Genomic DNA, 16061 nt, shown 5'->3' with positions numbered 1-16061 from the left:
AGTCCCCGAGATTAGATCATCTCTCTTTACATGCTGTTACATGATGAACAAATGGCTGACACTGCATGCTTTGGTTAAGCTTATTTGGGACTGTCAGTGTGACGTAAATGAACCACTCAAATTTTAAAAACTGTCAGAAGAGGTAAGTTGACATAATCATAGACAGACTAGGTAAACATAAATTATTATTTTCTCTTTCTTATAGCATTCTAGCTATGACTTGTTTGTATTGTGATCAACGTTTGGGCTTGTTGTAGATTACTTTGAAAGCAACTCTTAACATTTTATTAATATTTTGGCAAATTAAACTAAATGAACGAAATGACTCGGAAAAAAAAATGTTCATCTTAATGAACGAGACTCAAAGGTCAGAATCAGTAAAATGATCCCAACTTCCCATCACTAGTACTAACGTATGATTAATATATCACTGACTGACAAACCACTTTTGTTTTTAGGAAGCAAAAAAAATTATAAATCTTGCAATCCTCAATGGCTCATTTAATAGTTTCAAGAATAAGATTTCCCCAAAATATTTTCAAATCAAAAGCCATGGCCTCTCTTCAAGTGTTCTGCAGGACACAGTAATGCTCACTTTTATGTGGAGATCGACCATAGATTTGTGTAATGTGTATTATACAAACAGGTGGTACAGTTACTGTTGTTCATCCATTCATGGAGAAGCCCATCCCTACTGAGATTTGCAATGTTGGCCTTGCAAGTGCTGTCAAATTGCCTGGATATGAAGAGGATATAAAATACAACTGCCAAATATTTCAACTATGTTAGGTAAATTCTAGATGACATTAAAAACTTCTACCTGCTTCTTTTAGCACACCATTGTTTTTTAATTCTCCTTGACGCCGCGGACAAGTAAAACTGAAGAAAAGACCTCATTAAAACTGTTCCTTTCACGCCAAGCAGAGCAAGGCAATGATTCCCTGGCATTTAAAAGTAAATAAGACGAGGGAGGAGGAGGCATCAGGCAGGAACGCATGCCCTGCTGGAAATTGGTGTCAGTTCCCCAAATTAGCGCCTATGCCGTGAATCTGAATGGAGTCATTTGAGCTTGATCATTCGTGCCACATGATTTTGTCCTTGCATAATTTTCCCTATTCTGAGCATACGGTATAGAGAAGTAATTTGACATTTCTGGGTCAAAGCCTAGTGCCAAAGCAAGATTTTTTCGTTTTTCTTTTTTCCCCCTCTTCCTTCTCCCTCAGATTGGTACAAGAGGGCAGCATGGCTTCTGGCGCAGAGTGATTTTTTTCGTAGTCTGCACATGTGTACGTACAAGCATAGATAAAATAGAAGAACGGATGCCTCTGTGACTTACTGTGGTGTCTTCAAATGGTCTAAGTGGATTTCATCCACTAAATCTGGCCGTAACCCAGGATTCACAGAAAAGCCCACTCAGGGCTGAAAGCCCAGTCTGACCCCAGGAGACTCCCAGAACTGTGTTTCTGCTGCTCTGAGAGTTGAGGAGGGGCTTCCAGTTGCATCTACAGAGGCAGCATGACTAGTTCATAACTGTCAAAGGAGGCTGGGAAGTGAGGAGAGCAGAAAAGAAACAAACAAACAAAGAAAATAAACAATTAAGTTATTTCCAGTAATGACTTTCAGAAATGCTTAAAATCAGAGACATTCTTTTACATTTGCACATTCTGTAACAGAATACTAAGAATAGCATACCAAAATTAATTACTACAGGTGTATTTGTAGACAACAGGGAGTTTGTTGTAATGCTGGGTTCAAACCAAATGCAAATGTAACCATTTGCATGAGTAGATTACATACAAAAATAAATAAATCCTAGTAAATAGAGGTGAATTTCCACCAGAAGGCACGGATGAACAAACTGAATATGATATAGTGTCCTGATAAACACAGCAAAGTTATTTTTCATTCTTTAATTAGAAGAAAACAGCAGTTGGAAACATCTTTGCAATTATATACTGCTATAGCAAACATCCAGAATCCATCAATAATGTTGAAATATTTAGATGAACAGAAATAAGTGCTGTCCAATGTCCTCCTAATAAAATAAACATGAAATAAAAATGACAGCAGTGAGAAAACACCAGATAAGAAAGCATCTGATCATATTAATGAAAATATGTTGGCACAAACTCTGCATTTTACTGGCATAATGTCAATAAATAAGGTAAACAAAGTTATGATTATGAAGAATTCTGTACTGGACTATTGATCTCACTATAAGACAATGGTTCGAACTATTCTATTTCTTTGCATGAAACATTAAAAGTACTGTATAGAATGGTTCTTTCAGGATTACCCAGGGCTAAATAATAAAATAAAATGAAAAGACAAAACTTTTCAAAACACTGTATCCTTATACAACATTAAGTTACAATATATAATATATTCATATATACTGTGTATTCCAAACACTTAAAGTAGTAAATACAACTGGTGGTGGTGTGGAGAGACAAACCCTCCTCATGATTGTGAAGCGCTTTGGGTGTATGGCCATACACAATGAATGTGCTATATAAATACACACATCATATTACATTTTTTATTGTACTGTATTATATTATACAAAGCTAAAATAGAAAAATAGTTTTTCAATTGCTACGCTACATAATGTCATGATACGGACCCTGATTCTAACCCTATACAAAAATGTAGGTTGTTTTATGGTTTTATTTTGAAAGTTCCAAATAATTAGTTAGTTTGATCATGCACAATCTATTTCGTTAATATATTTCAAAGTTTCAGAATAGTTTCTGAATAGTTTTTTTTTTTTTTTTTTTTTTTAGGATGAACTAAATTGTAATTAGAATGTATGATTAGAATGACAATGACAATCTATTTTTGGTAAATTATTAAAAGTATTATACAGTATAACCTACTGTAACGATGAGCTTCTGATAATAATTAGGCGAAGAAAGGGGAAAAAAAGTGTTCAAATCTCCATTACAGTAAACTGTAACCTCACATCTGTTCAACTGACCTTGCCTTCGCTGTGATTTTTCAGAGTCGTGCTGCAAAGGCTTTGCCCCAGCCCATCCTTAGGCCTCTGATTCAATAGCAAATAAAAGACCGTCCCAAGCCATTCTAAACCTGTCACTAGCAATCACTTTATCAGTGGATGCAGACTGCACCTTTCTCTTCATACAAAGAAGATGAAGGCATTAAGCACTTCCACAGAACTTACTACCTTCTCTATCTACGTCAGATCTATAAAAAGTATCTCTTGACAAAATTCAGGTTTTTCTTATCAGAAAATTGAGGCTGCATTGCTGGGAGCAGATGCAGTTGAAGGAAAAGTGGCACGTTAAAAAAGACTGATGATACAATGCAATGCACAACTAGTAAAGACAGTCAACGTATGTGCATGAGGCTTGAATGACAGACTGGCACCTATCTCAATAAAATAGATATGGGGAAATGGGGCAAAGGGCTGCAATTCTTAGCAAACCCATTTTCTAGCTTGTACAAAGCAACTCAATGCTATCAATTTGGGAGCAAACCCAAATAGTGTGGACTTAAAAATAATCTGACTTCAATTTTATCATTAGTGACTGGAATCAGGCAATTCAGAGGTCAGACTACGATTTTGGAATTACAAATAAACTCAGATTTTAGTTGCAAGACTTAAAGCAAAGGTGCAATGTTTAATGCTTCACCATTCCACCATGTAACAGAAACATGAAGGGCGGAAATGCTGCACATTTGCTGTTCTCCCCAGGAGTGTCCTTTGCAGTGTAGTGTCCCTCCAGTGATCAGTGCAAGGTGATTTTGTAGAATCTGCAAGTTACAAAACCCACTGAGTCACAGTCAGGGGTCTGCTGACATCTCTTGAATGCACATGCGTGTTTGCATCTGTCATCTTATTTACAAGTCATTTTTATACATGAAATGTTAGAATTAAAAATATATATTGTTTTATATTATTATACTATATACATTAAAAAAAAACTTAGATTTTTCTTTCTTTTTTAAATTTCCCCCAAAAATGTTTAACAGAGCAAGGACATTTTCACAGTATGTCTGATGATATATTTTTTTTTTTCTGGAGAAAGTCTTATTTATTTATTTTTGGCTATACAAATAAAGCAGTTTTTAATTGTTTTTAAAATTATTTTAAGGTCAAAATTATTGAGCTTTGAGCAATGTATATTTTCGATACAGTCTACATATCAAACCATCGTTATACAATAACTTGCCTAATTACCCTAACCTGTCTAGTTATCCTAATTAACCTAGTTAAGCCTTTAAATGTCACTTTGGGCTGTATAGAAGTGTCCTGAAAAATATCTAGTAAAATATTATTTACTGTCATCATGAATGATGGGATGAGTGTTTAATAAATCTCTCCGTTAAACGGAAATAATAATAATATTATTTATTATTTAATATTATAATAATAGGACTAATAATTCTAATAATAGGGCTTATATATATATATATATATATATATATATATATATATATATATATATATATATATATATATATATATATATATATATATATATATATATATATATATATATATATATATATAAAATTTTCCCGTTTATTGTAATATATTATATTGTCATTTACACATCCTTGAGTCATTCCTTGCAGAAAAAAAAAAAAAAAATATATATATATATATATATATATATATATATATATATATATATATATATATATATATATATATATATATATATATATATATATATATAAACTTAACTTAATACTTCCTAATACACACTACAAAAAACAATCTCAGTTTTTGGATTTTTGGACACATTATTTTCTAAAGGAAGACAAATATAAATAGTAATAAAAGCCAAAATATTAAATGTCATGGAAGCATATTTACTGAGGAACGGACTGTTTTTGTTAAACTGACATTTACAGTCAAATTAGATGGGGGTAGAAATGATTTTAGAAAAATGAAAACATAAACATGTTATTTTTACAAAGAGATTGATGTAATGGATAGTAAAAATCTGCTGCTGGCTTCATCAGTTCTTAATGCATTACAGGGGGCTATTCCAGAAAGCAGGTTATGTGACATACACGGGTAAGTTTGAGAGTAAGTAGGTGGATAACCTCAACTTTGGTTCCAAAATCGGAGGTAACTTCTGGGTATGTTAAGTAGCCATAGCAACTTACTCTGTGAAGATAACCTGCTCCGGAGCAGGTTATGTTCAGAGAGTATGTTCCAGAGTTTGTTTGTTTCAGAGAGTTTACTGAGCATTGCGTGCTCTTTTGATGAGAATATTTATGGATGTGGACACACAGATACAAGTTTTTTCATTGTGAGAGGGTTATAAGTGCATAGTTTTTTTCATAACCAAATTTATAATGTTAATGTATTTAACAAACCTTTTTGAAATCAAATGTGACAAACCGCGGGTCTGCGCTTACCATAAAAAACATTCAGTGCAGCTCTTTGTATTTGCGTCAGGGCATTTTAGGCAACTGTACAATGTGGCAGCATGACCACCTGTACAGTATGCCTGGCACTGAACTGTTTTTTTACACTTTTGTACAGTTCCTTGGTCATACATTACTGCGTATCATTACACAGATAATTTAGAGCACGGGAATAGCGTAGTGGATAGTGCGTCTATAAAGAACAACGGAGCGCACAGCAGAGCGAGTTCGAATCTCACTTATAGATCTTGTGTTTTTTCTTTTCTTCTGCACCCTCACATTTTTCTGTATAATAAGTGGCAGCTTTGTCTTTTGTAGGAAAATATATCTTTAATTTAAGATGTAGGACGTCGTTCTTATATATACATTCACGCACACACACCTACATTTTTTAATATAATATTTTTTTCAGGGTTTCTAAATGCTATTGTGTGCATTAATTGCAGCCGATTTTAAAGCTCCATCAGTCACTAAAGGACACTGATAATATAAAATTTGTCCAAAGTATAAGTGTGCAGGTACAACTTAATTTTCTATCCTTAATCTTGGTGTGAACTTATTGCTGCTTCCACCTACCAGCTCATATGTGATGACCCCACCTCATCACTATGTTGAGGCTAAATGGCTGATTTTCAGGAAGTAATGATTCAAGTGTATAACACAAATATAGTAAAAAAAACTATAAAGCAAATGTTGCTTTACACAATGTTTATTTTTATTATATTTGTATTATAAAATAGAATCATTACTGGGCACAACATTGTTACTTGCTGGAGGACAAAAGATACCCTTTTCTGCCTTATACGATGACACGTACCTGCAGCCTGACCCAGAGGAAATCTCAGTGACCCAAGCAGACAAAACAGATGGAAGAGTGCTAAAAATATATAATTAGTCAAAAAAACATGTTTAATCAAATATTTTGGTCTGTTCATTTCTTCATTTCCTGAAATAAAATGAATGATTTTGTACACTGCTTTATACACACCTTTCAACGTGTAACATATTTTTCATATACATTTCTCACCTTAAGTTGATGCTCATGTGACTTTATCTTTGAAGATGGACCTTATACAGCTACTTTAGAATTTAAATATGTAGATAAAAGATTTTGTGATCCAAGAGTAATATTCAAATATGGAAAAGTGCAGAAAATTCTTACACTGCTTGTTAGTTGAGGCAGAAGGAACTTCGTTTGCATGCAAAATAAAAAGAACCTAAAGCTATCTGACAACAATCACTTACAACAGTGACAGAGTGTGTGGTTTAAGTCAAAAACTCAACCACTGAAAAGCCTTTATTATAGGACACAGCAGTTAGACTAGCCTCTTTCTATTAGCTGCATGTCAGAAAGAATATTCTAGAGTGTTAAATAAAGAGCTCCAGTAATTAAATATTACCTTTTATGATAATGTTTCTGTGTTTAATGACTTTGGACAGAGTTCTAGCTCCAGAAAGATTACAATTTCTATAAGCCTTATTAGTCAATACACATATTGTGGCCTTAAGAAATTAATGGCAAGAAAAATAAATGCATGAATGGTTACACAACATACTCAAAAAGGATGTTAAAGAGTATTTTAATTTATCATTACAATAAAATGGAGGGTGGCATGTGTAATTTAATGAACTAACAAACTTTCTTATTATTTATTTTTTCTTTTCTTATCTATTTCTTATTCTATATGTCTTTCCTTCGTTGAAGCAGATGTGTAATCTCTGTGTTTAAAACCTCCAGCTTCACCTCTGTAAAGTGCGTTGCCCTTTTTTTTCTCACCGTGACTTTCTATGGTGACTCGTGAATTCGGCGATCTACTGAAAATGCCTTCAGGTGTGTGCCGTGCACGCGCATTAACCCGCGGTTATCTTCAGGAGGTTGATTTAACTAACTCTTGTCACCTGTTTTGGAACCAACATACTCGCGGTAAGCAGGTTTTGGGTAAATCAACCGAGAGTTTAGGTTTTAGCAGATGGTAAGTTAACCCAGCTTTCTGGAATACCCCCCAGGTCAATGGGGAACATATTTTGTTTTTGTTGGGTTTTTTTCCCAAAAATTTTTGCATGTTCCTCATACCGTTCCTCAGTATATAATTAAATAGAACTATTAAACATAATTTTAGAATTTGACTGTAAACAAACTTTTTGGTATATATATTTTAAAGTCCCTGTCTTGGAGGGAAAATAAAAATCACACACAAATACAAATTAAATGACACGTTTATGGAGCGGTGGGTAAACAGCTTGCACTAATTTACTGTCACTACTAATGCAAGCAAATACAAAATGAAAAAAAATTGTAAATTCAAAGTTTAAAGTAGAACAAAACTTCCTTCCAGTTACTATTTTTATTATGACTTTGAGAAGCACCTCAAGAATAATCTGTCCAGTAAAGATTGGTCTGTGGCCTGTATGCAAAGCTATCTGTTGCACCCTTGGCTAACTGCGATAAGGCCTCACATGCGCCAGTTCTATCTCATGTGTCTTTTATTCACAGTGGACAGCAGCACCTGCAGTAGATACGGCCCGAATCACAAGCTCCATCTCTCCTCAATTGGACTGTGCTAGCCAGAGCATAACCTCCATTAAAAATAACAAGAGCAGAATAGTAATAGAGCAGAGCGAGTTTGGCCAGAAATGCAGGAAAACAAATCTTTGCATGATGGCTCAGACTGTTCTTACCTCAACCAACCAAATCATTTATTTTCAGGATTCAGTTCCACAGCGTTTGATGGAATCACAACAACAACTCTGATTGCAGAAATGAGATAAGGTTTTAAAAAACACATATTTGGTAAAAGATCCTCTCAGGCTGTCTACAGTACATCAAACACAGCTAGCTCAGATATTTTACTTCTGTCCTCATCTGTGCTGCTGTAGGAGCAATTAAATATAAATAAATCTAGCTGTCTAGGCATCTAAAAATCAATAGTGAAATGCTCACTAGTGAGTAAAGCGGCATAAAAAACAAGCAATAAATACTGAATAGCAAACAAAAACACCAGACTTGTTATAAAAGGTCAGATTATTGAATTTTCTTTGTAATTCTTTTTTTGCTGAAAAACTTAGAAAGCGGGTGTCGTTTTATTTGAGGCATTGTTTATCAGGTTGCACCTATACAGTAAACCTCCTCCCATCCCTTTTCTACGCTCATAAAATTAGTATCTTTGATCTAACAAAACTTAATTTTTTTGATCTAAAAATACACTTACCGGCCACTTTATTAGGTACACCTTACCAGTACCGGGTTGGACGCTCTTTTTGCGCTCTGATTTGTGAGCTGCAAATTCATGATGCAAATCTCCCGTTCCATCACATCCCAAAGTTGCTCTATTGGTGACGGTGGAGGACATTTGAGTACAGTGAACTCATTATCATGTTCAAGAAACCAGTCTGACATGATTCACGCTTTATATGGTGCGCTATTCTGCTGGGAGTAGCCACCAAGATGGATACACTGTAGTCATAAAGGGATGGACAAGGTCAGCAACAATACTAAGGTAGGCTGTGGCATTGACTTGATGCTCAATTGGTACTAACGGGCCTAAAGTGTGCCAAGAAAATATCCCCCACACCATTACACTACCACCACAAGCCTGAACTGCTAATATAAGGATCCATGCTTTCATCTTGTTGATGCCAAATTCTGACCCTATCCAAATGTCACAGCAGCAATTGAGACACATCAGACCAGCCAAAGTTTTTTCAGTCTTCTATTGTCCAATTTTGGTGAGCCTGTGCGAATTGTAGCCTCAGTTTCCTGTTCTTGCCAATTTCAAAGTCACTTAAGTCACTTTTCTTCCCCATTCTAATGCTCGCAGATCATCTTGACCATGTCTACATGCCTAAATGCATTGAATTGCTGCCATGTGATTGGCTGATAAGAAATTTGTGTTAAAAAGCAGTTAGACAATAACCCAATACCTAGTATCTAATAAAGTGGCCGGTGTGTGTGTTGGTGTTATAGCTTGTAGTTTTTATGTTGATAATCATACATCACTTACTATAAAAAAACAACTATCCATTAAATCAACAGTTTTTGCTTTTTTTCATATTTTGTGATTGGGTTCTGTTTATTTACATTTTTAATTGCATTATAAGACCTTGATCTGTGCTTGTGATATTTAATAACATATTTAGTAGTTTTAACTGATACAGCAAATCATCTGGGTTGGTTTAAATCAGGGACAGAAGACAAGTTACAAATGCTGCTTTTTTTTTACTAAAACTGCTAATTTTTACTAAAACTGTTAATAAAAGTCACTTTGATAAACTGCAGAAAACATCAGAAGTTGTCGGAGCAGAGACCAAGGTCCCAAAATGAAATTAGAAAGTTTAAATAAACAGAAACAAACTGAATCATCAGTTACAATCTGTTAATAGAATGATGTTTTTTTTTTTTTAACTGCAACTGACACACTGTTTCTATTAATTGAACATTTTACACTAGGAACTCATATTCATAGTTAATACAGTAAACTACAGCTGACATGCTGCAGATGTACAAAAATGTATGACAATTTTCCAAATATGTCCGAATATACTCTTGGGGACACTATATGACACTGTTACTTTGTGATATAGGAAGCTTTTGGTTGTGACAAACATATTCATAATATCAAAATATTGCAAATATATTGGACAGAATTTCAAAGAGCAGCCTTGGGATGGAGGGGGTCCAGTTCAGGGACCACAGGATCTCATCTCTTTTATTCACAGACGGTGTTGTTCTGTTGGCTTCATCGAACATTGACCTTCAGCATGCACTGGGGTAGTTTGCTGCCGAGTATCACGCAGCTGGGATGAGAAATACGCACCAACAAGTCCAAGGCAACGGTGTTCCGTCGGAAAAAGGTGGTTTGCCATTTTGGATGGAACATGAGATTGACAGGCCAATTGGTGCAGTGGCAGCAGTAATGTGGTCGATGTACCGTTCCGTTGTGGTAAAGAAGTAGCTGAGCCAAAAGGCAAACTCTCAATTTACTGGTGAATCTATGCCCCTACTTTCACCTATGGTCATGAGCTTTGGGTCATGACCAAAAGGACAAGATCTTGGATACAAGAGAGAAAAGTCAGCTGAGGTGGATCAGGCATCTGTTATGGATGCCTCCTGGGTGCCTACCTAGGGAGGTGTTCCAGGCATGTTCACCGGGAGGAGGCACTCGGGGAAAATTCAGGACACACTGGATGGACTATGTCTCTCGGCTGGCCAGGGAATGCCTCATGATCCCCCTGGAGGAGCTGGAGAAAGTGTCTGGGGAGAGGAAAGTCTGGGGTTCTCTCCTTACACTGCTGCCCCCGCGATCCAGCCCCGAAAAAGTGGTTAAAAATGAATGAATGAAAAAATTATTGAATGAATAAATGAATATTGCAACATATGCTAAATGTCAGTGTTGAACTCAAGACAACATCAGACAAAAAGTCAGAAAGGTATAAGACATCCCAAAGCAACATTATAATTCTTTTTTTTTAGTTGTGCAAGGATTCAAACCAAAAACTAACCTGCCTATATCCATAAAAAAAAGTCAATCGGTTCTTGTTAATGCCACAACAATCATGTCCTTCCTTTTTTATTGAACAAATTTTTTTCGTGAGGATTGCCCTTCTCACAACACATAGTGCTTTCATTCTTCTTTCTCCTCATTAAATGATAACCTGTTTATTACTCAATTCAATCTCCTCTCCAATGCTTATGATAATTTTGCCGGATTTTATGTTGCCTGGAGAAGTTATATATCAGAGTGGTTACAACACACCCCTTCATTAGCGTTTACAGCTGTGCTACTATAAACGCGTGGCCCTATTCATCATTGTTATGATGGCATGTCAGCAAAAGAGCTCTTCCGCCGCTGAAAGGCTCTTGTAAAAGAACGTTTGCGTTGAATGGCTACCGGTTATGGAACTTTAATTGCCTGATTGTCCATGGCAAGAATGGGCTGCTGTCTTGTGAATGGATGGCCAATAAGGCAAAGACGGTCCCCTGGGGCATAAGACCTACCTATTAGCGCCTGTTTTATTCGTCAACGCCAGGCCTCGTTGTTCCCTCCTTTGGTCCATTAGAGTCTTGAACTCCAACTCAAATAAAAGTTTGGTCCTTGCTCTCAAAGTAAACGCCATATGGCAGAGATTCAATCATATCAGAAGTTTAATTAGTCCTACAATCAGTCACCTTTCATGCGACGTCTGCTCAAGCTTAAAGCACACAAAATCTGCTTACCGAAGGGAATCACTGTAGAGGGAATGAGAATATTATAGTTATTGATAGTGACTGGCCGATAAATCAACCTGCCGATTTTGACTATTTTAGCCCTCTAGTTTAGCTAAGTGCTTATGTATTGTCGACAGATGCACATTTTGTCAGATATTTAAAGCAATAAAAAGTAATATGTCAGTATGTTAAATTGTTTTATAGTATTTGCTAAAATATATTAACAGTAAGGGCAGCACGGTTGCTCAGTGGTTAGCACTGTCACCTCACAACAAGAAGGTCGCTGGTTCGAGTCCCAGCTGGGCCAGTTGGCATTTCTGTGGTTAGTCTGTATGTTCTCACCGTGTTTACATGGCTTTCCTCCAAGTGCTTCTGTTTCCCTCAAAATCCAAAGAAATATGCTAATATATATATATATATATATATATATATATATATATATATATATATATATATATATATATATATATATATATATATATGTGTGTGTGTTTGTGGTTGTGGTTGTGTCACACCACAAACAATCGAGACAGAGATGATTAAAAACACTTATCTTAATCACAAAAACACACTTACTACAGAAAACATGAACACTAAAACTCAGGAAGATCACGGCATGTTGAAAATTCAATACTGAACAATAAACTAACTAAAGACAGGGCTATAAATACACAATACAAGATTAAACAGATGGCAAACAGGGGTGACAACAGGTTAAAATAATAATCATCAAGAGACATCGAGAAACAGAACAAAGGGGTCACATGATATAAACAAACACACATGGAATTAATCACATGAGACACCACATGGCACAACACAACACAAACAGACCAGACATGTGACAATAGTATTAAAATATCGATATTACACTCGAAAAATGTTCAATTTCAATTTGGTGCTGGGTAAAATATGGATAACCCCATTTTGTTTGGTTTTGTGTGGGATATAAATTTAATGCTTATGTAATTTTAACAAACCAAAGGCAGCATCAAACAACTATATTTCACAATGTAAAATAAATAAATAAATAAATAAATAAATAAATAAATAAATAAATAAATAAATAAATAAATAAATAAATAAATAAAAAGGCACTTTTGACTAGAGACAAACACAAAGAGTCACTTATTTAATGTGAAGTTGATGAAAAAAAGTCCTTTGGCAAGGCATGTATGTGTAATGCTGGAAACTAAATAGTCATCCAAACAAATAATTACAATATTTTCTCTTCCAAAAAGGCCTGTAAGCAGAGAATAATGCAGAAGCACAACACAGTATCTTCTCAAGCCCTTTTTTTTATCTAACACAGGCCATAGTGTGGTTTAACTGAAGTATGGGGATGAACTTTGATCCGAAGTGTGATTAAGGTATTATGAAGAGGAACTCCCCACCTTCCTCAGTAATTAAAGGAGTAATTGCCCTAATGATAAAATCAGTGGGGGGTTAATGCAGGATTCAGTACCTCTAGACAAAAAATCTGATCCCATCCCATTTCCTGTGGGACACAAAAGGCAGAAAATAAAAACAGGACTGTTCTGGACAATTTATCAATGGTTTATTTTGGGGTAACAAGATTTCTGCAAGTGGATTTTTACAAAAGGCAACATAAAAGAAAAAGCATCTGCATAAAAATGACTCTTTAGGGAGAAGGTCAGACTGAGTTCATATAATTAGCTCTAATCAGCATGCTGTGCTTTAGCTGTTAAGCAGTTTCCACTTTGAAAAGTTGCGTTGTTAAATTCATCCTCTTTAAAGCAGGAGCAGAACATCTAATGACATTCAGTGCCACATCTCATGCTGTATTTTCAGCATGAAGTTAATGACATTCAGCTAGTCATATGTTCTTAACATGTCGGCCTGCATTGGGCGACCGACTACATGAAAAAAAAAAAAAAACAGTTTTAATTAAGCTGGTGATGTATTTTATTATAATGTGTCATTTTTATCTTTTATTTCAGAACCCTTGTGAAAATGTAGTTCGCATAGTATTCAAGGTCCTGTGAAACTAAAATAAAAAAGTGTATGTTAGTTTCAGTCTGTTTTTAAGAAAACAAAAGATAGTGTCCAAAATTTGAGTTTAAAAAATACAAAACTGATATAAACAAATGCTATGTTTGTAGTTTTTCGCTTAAAAAGATCAACTATTTTATTTCTCGTCACCTCATACTTCAGGTTTCTCATCAAACCTTGACCAATCAAATGTTTTCTAGTGTGTCCCGCCCTCTTCAATTTCTCTTTTACTGTTCATTTAATGCAATTGAGCTCAACCACTCTCACTGCAGAGCTGTTTTTTCCCACTTCACTAGACCTTTAAAAGTATTATTTACTTCATCCCTTATATTGCATAAATTACATTTATACATTTTGGTAACACTTTATTTTGATGGTCCATCTGAGTAATAGTGGACTGTCTGCTTAATATCTTTTTATACTGCTCCTTTAACTGACTACAAGAAACTTTGCAAGTAAATGTCAACTTACACTAACCCTAAACCCAACCTAACAGTCTATCTAATGAGAATTAGTTGGCATGTAGATGCAATATAACTTAAATTCAACAAACGGACCAACAAAATAAAGCGTGACCTACATTTTTTATAGTAACATTAAACATATGGTAATATTAATAATATTCAAACAGTGAAAGTAGAACTTCATTTGCTGTGTTTAACACATTTAAGTAAACATAAGTTTACTTATGTTTAAATAGTAAAGTAAAAATAAGTAAAAAATAGTTCACAGTGCCCTTGGAGCACATTGTATATTTATTTTATTGTTGTTTATTGTATAATTATTGTAGTGATAACAGCACATTATGTATAATTACAACTAACAACAAGCCAAATATATTTCTAAACCCATCTACAGTAAGTATATTTTATTAATACTATTTATTATTTAAGTGTGTAATTGCCCAGTAAAAAGGACACTAACAATAACACAAAAATATAAAATGTTAAACGTTTTGCTGTGCAAATTAAATTGTTATGATGATAAATTACTACCTAGTCATGCTTTGCACCATACTCATAATCTTATGTACTGACTAACATACTAAAGCAAGGGTCACCAAACTTGTTTCTGGAGGGCCGGTGTCTTGCAGATTTTAGCTCCAACCCTAATCAAACACACCTGAACAAGCTAATCAAGGTCTTACTAATACTTGAAACACCCAGGCAGGTGTGTTGTGGCAAGTTGGAGCTAAACCACGCAGGGACACCAACACTCCAGGACCGAGATTGGTGACCCCTGTACTAAAGCATGGGGCTGGAGGTGCTCTCGTCATGCCGCCCCTACCAAGATGCCATTCTGGGCGATCACCCATATTGCCCATGCCTAAATCTGCCACTGCATGACACGTGTCATGAATATGAAGATTTTATCCATGCTTATTACAACTGCAATTAAGTGTCATTCACATATCTGCCAATGCAAAAATGGCATTGAGTGAGATCTCTTTGTTGTAACAACTTGACATTAGCCTGACTACATAAGACATCATAAATCTCTAATAAACTTGAATGTCATTAAACTATTGTAATTGAATATTTTTTCTTTTCACTCTTTTTCAGTGGAACAAACTGAAATTCATTATTATGTTTTCATAAAAAAACAAAGACAAGTAATGATAGAGTATTTGTTTCAAGTTGTCCTAGACATCCCAAACAATGTCACCTTTGCATTTAAATCGACAATTGAAGGAATGAGCTCTTCTAAGCATGCAAAAAAACTCATTCATATTAATGATGAGGTGTCATGACATGATTATACACATTTCATGACAGTCTTATGAACATTCCCTTTAAGTAAAGCGTTACCACACAGTATTATTTAAAAGGTACAGTATTTCGCTTTCTCAAGGAATATGTGCTACTCATGATGGGGACAAAAATGCTTTGGGATGGATGAATCTTTCAAATAACCAACCCAATCTTATCCAGTGAAGCATGTCTCAATGAAATGTCTTTAGCTTTTAAAGTATACATAATTATAGATCAATTAGGATGAATCTGCATAAAATGTCTTTTAAAAATGACAAGAAACTTTAAACAAAACAGAAAAAAGATGCAAATAAACTATGATTTATGCTTTTCTTACAAGTCAAACAGAATTCAGAAGCAGAAATTAAAGAATCACCGTAATCATGCAAATAACCCTGCATCGTTTTAATTGAGTAAACAATTATATAATGCACAAACGTTAAACGTTTATCCATTCAAGCACGTCTCAATAAATGTCTTAAGGTTTCACCCATGACCGGCCATATTAAAAAGATTCTTACGTAAGCTCACAATAACAGTTCCCTCCATTCACTAGCATGCACTGCCGGAGATAAAGCAGGGACGTGCGCAGTATTCAATGAGGAGTAGAGGCAGTGAGACATCGCCCTATCTCAGAGATGGCTTTGCGGTATTAGGACTGGCATACCAACTGATAGTGTGTGATGTCC

At 35.0% G+C, this 16061-nt stretch overlaps 1 long non-coding RNA gene across 1 annotated transcript in view; it reads right to left on the bottom strand.

Moving 5' to 3' along the window:
• Positions 1-289: 289 nt before the first annotated feature.
• The window catches only part of LOC141386317 (uncharacterized), a 56405-nt gene continuing 40633 nt past the window's right edge, over positions 290-16061 (bottom strand). The window contains exon 4 of the long non-coding RNA XR_015493909.1: positions 290-1543. This is a non-coding gene — a long non-coding RNA (uncharacterized LOC141386317). The remainder of the gene's footprint in view (positions 1544-16061) is intronic.

The sequence above is a fragment of the Danio rerio genome, chromosome 6, assembly GCF_052040795.2.
Source record: "Danio rerio strain M-AB ecotype USA chromosome 6, GRCz13ab, whole genome shotgun sequence".
In the NCBI taxonomy this organism is placed as follows: Eukaryota; Metazoa; Chordata; class Actinopteri; order Cypriniformes; family Danionidae; genus Danio; species Danio rerio.
The sequence above is the reverse complement of the archived record's forward strand: the minus strand, read 5'-3'. Positions and strand labels throughout refer to the sequence as shown.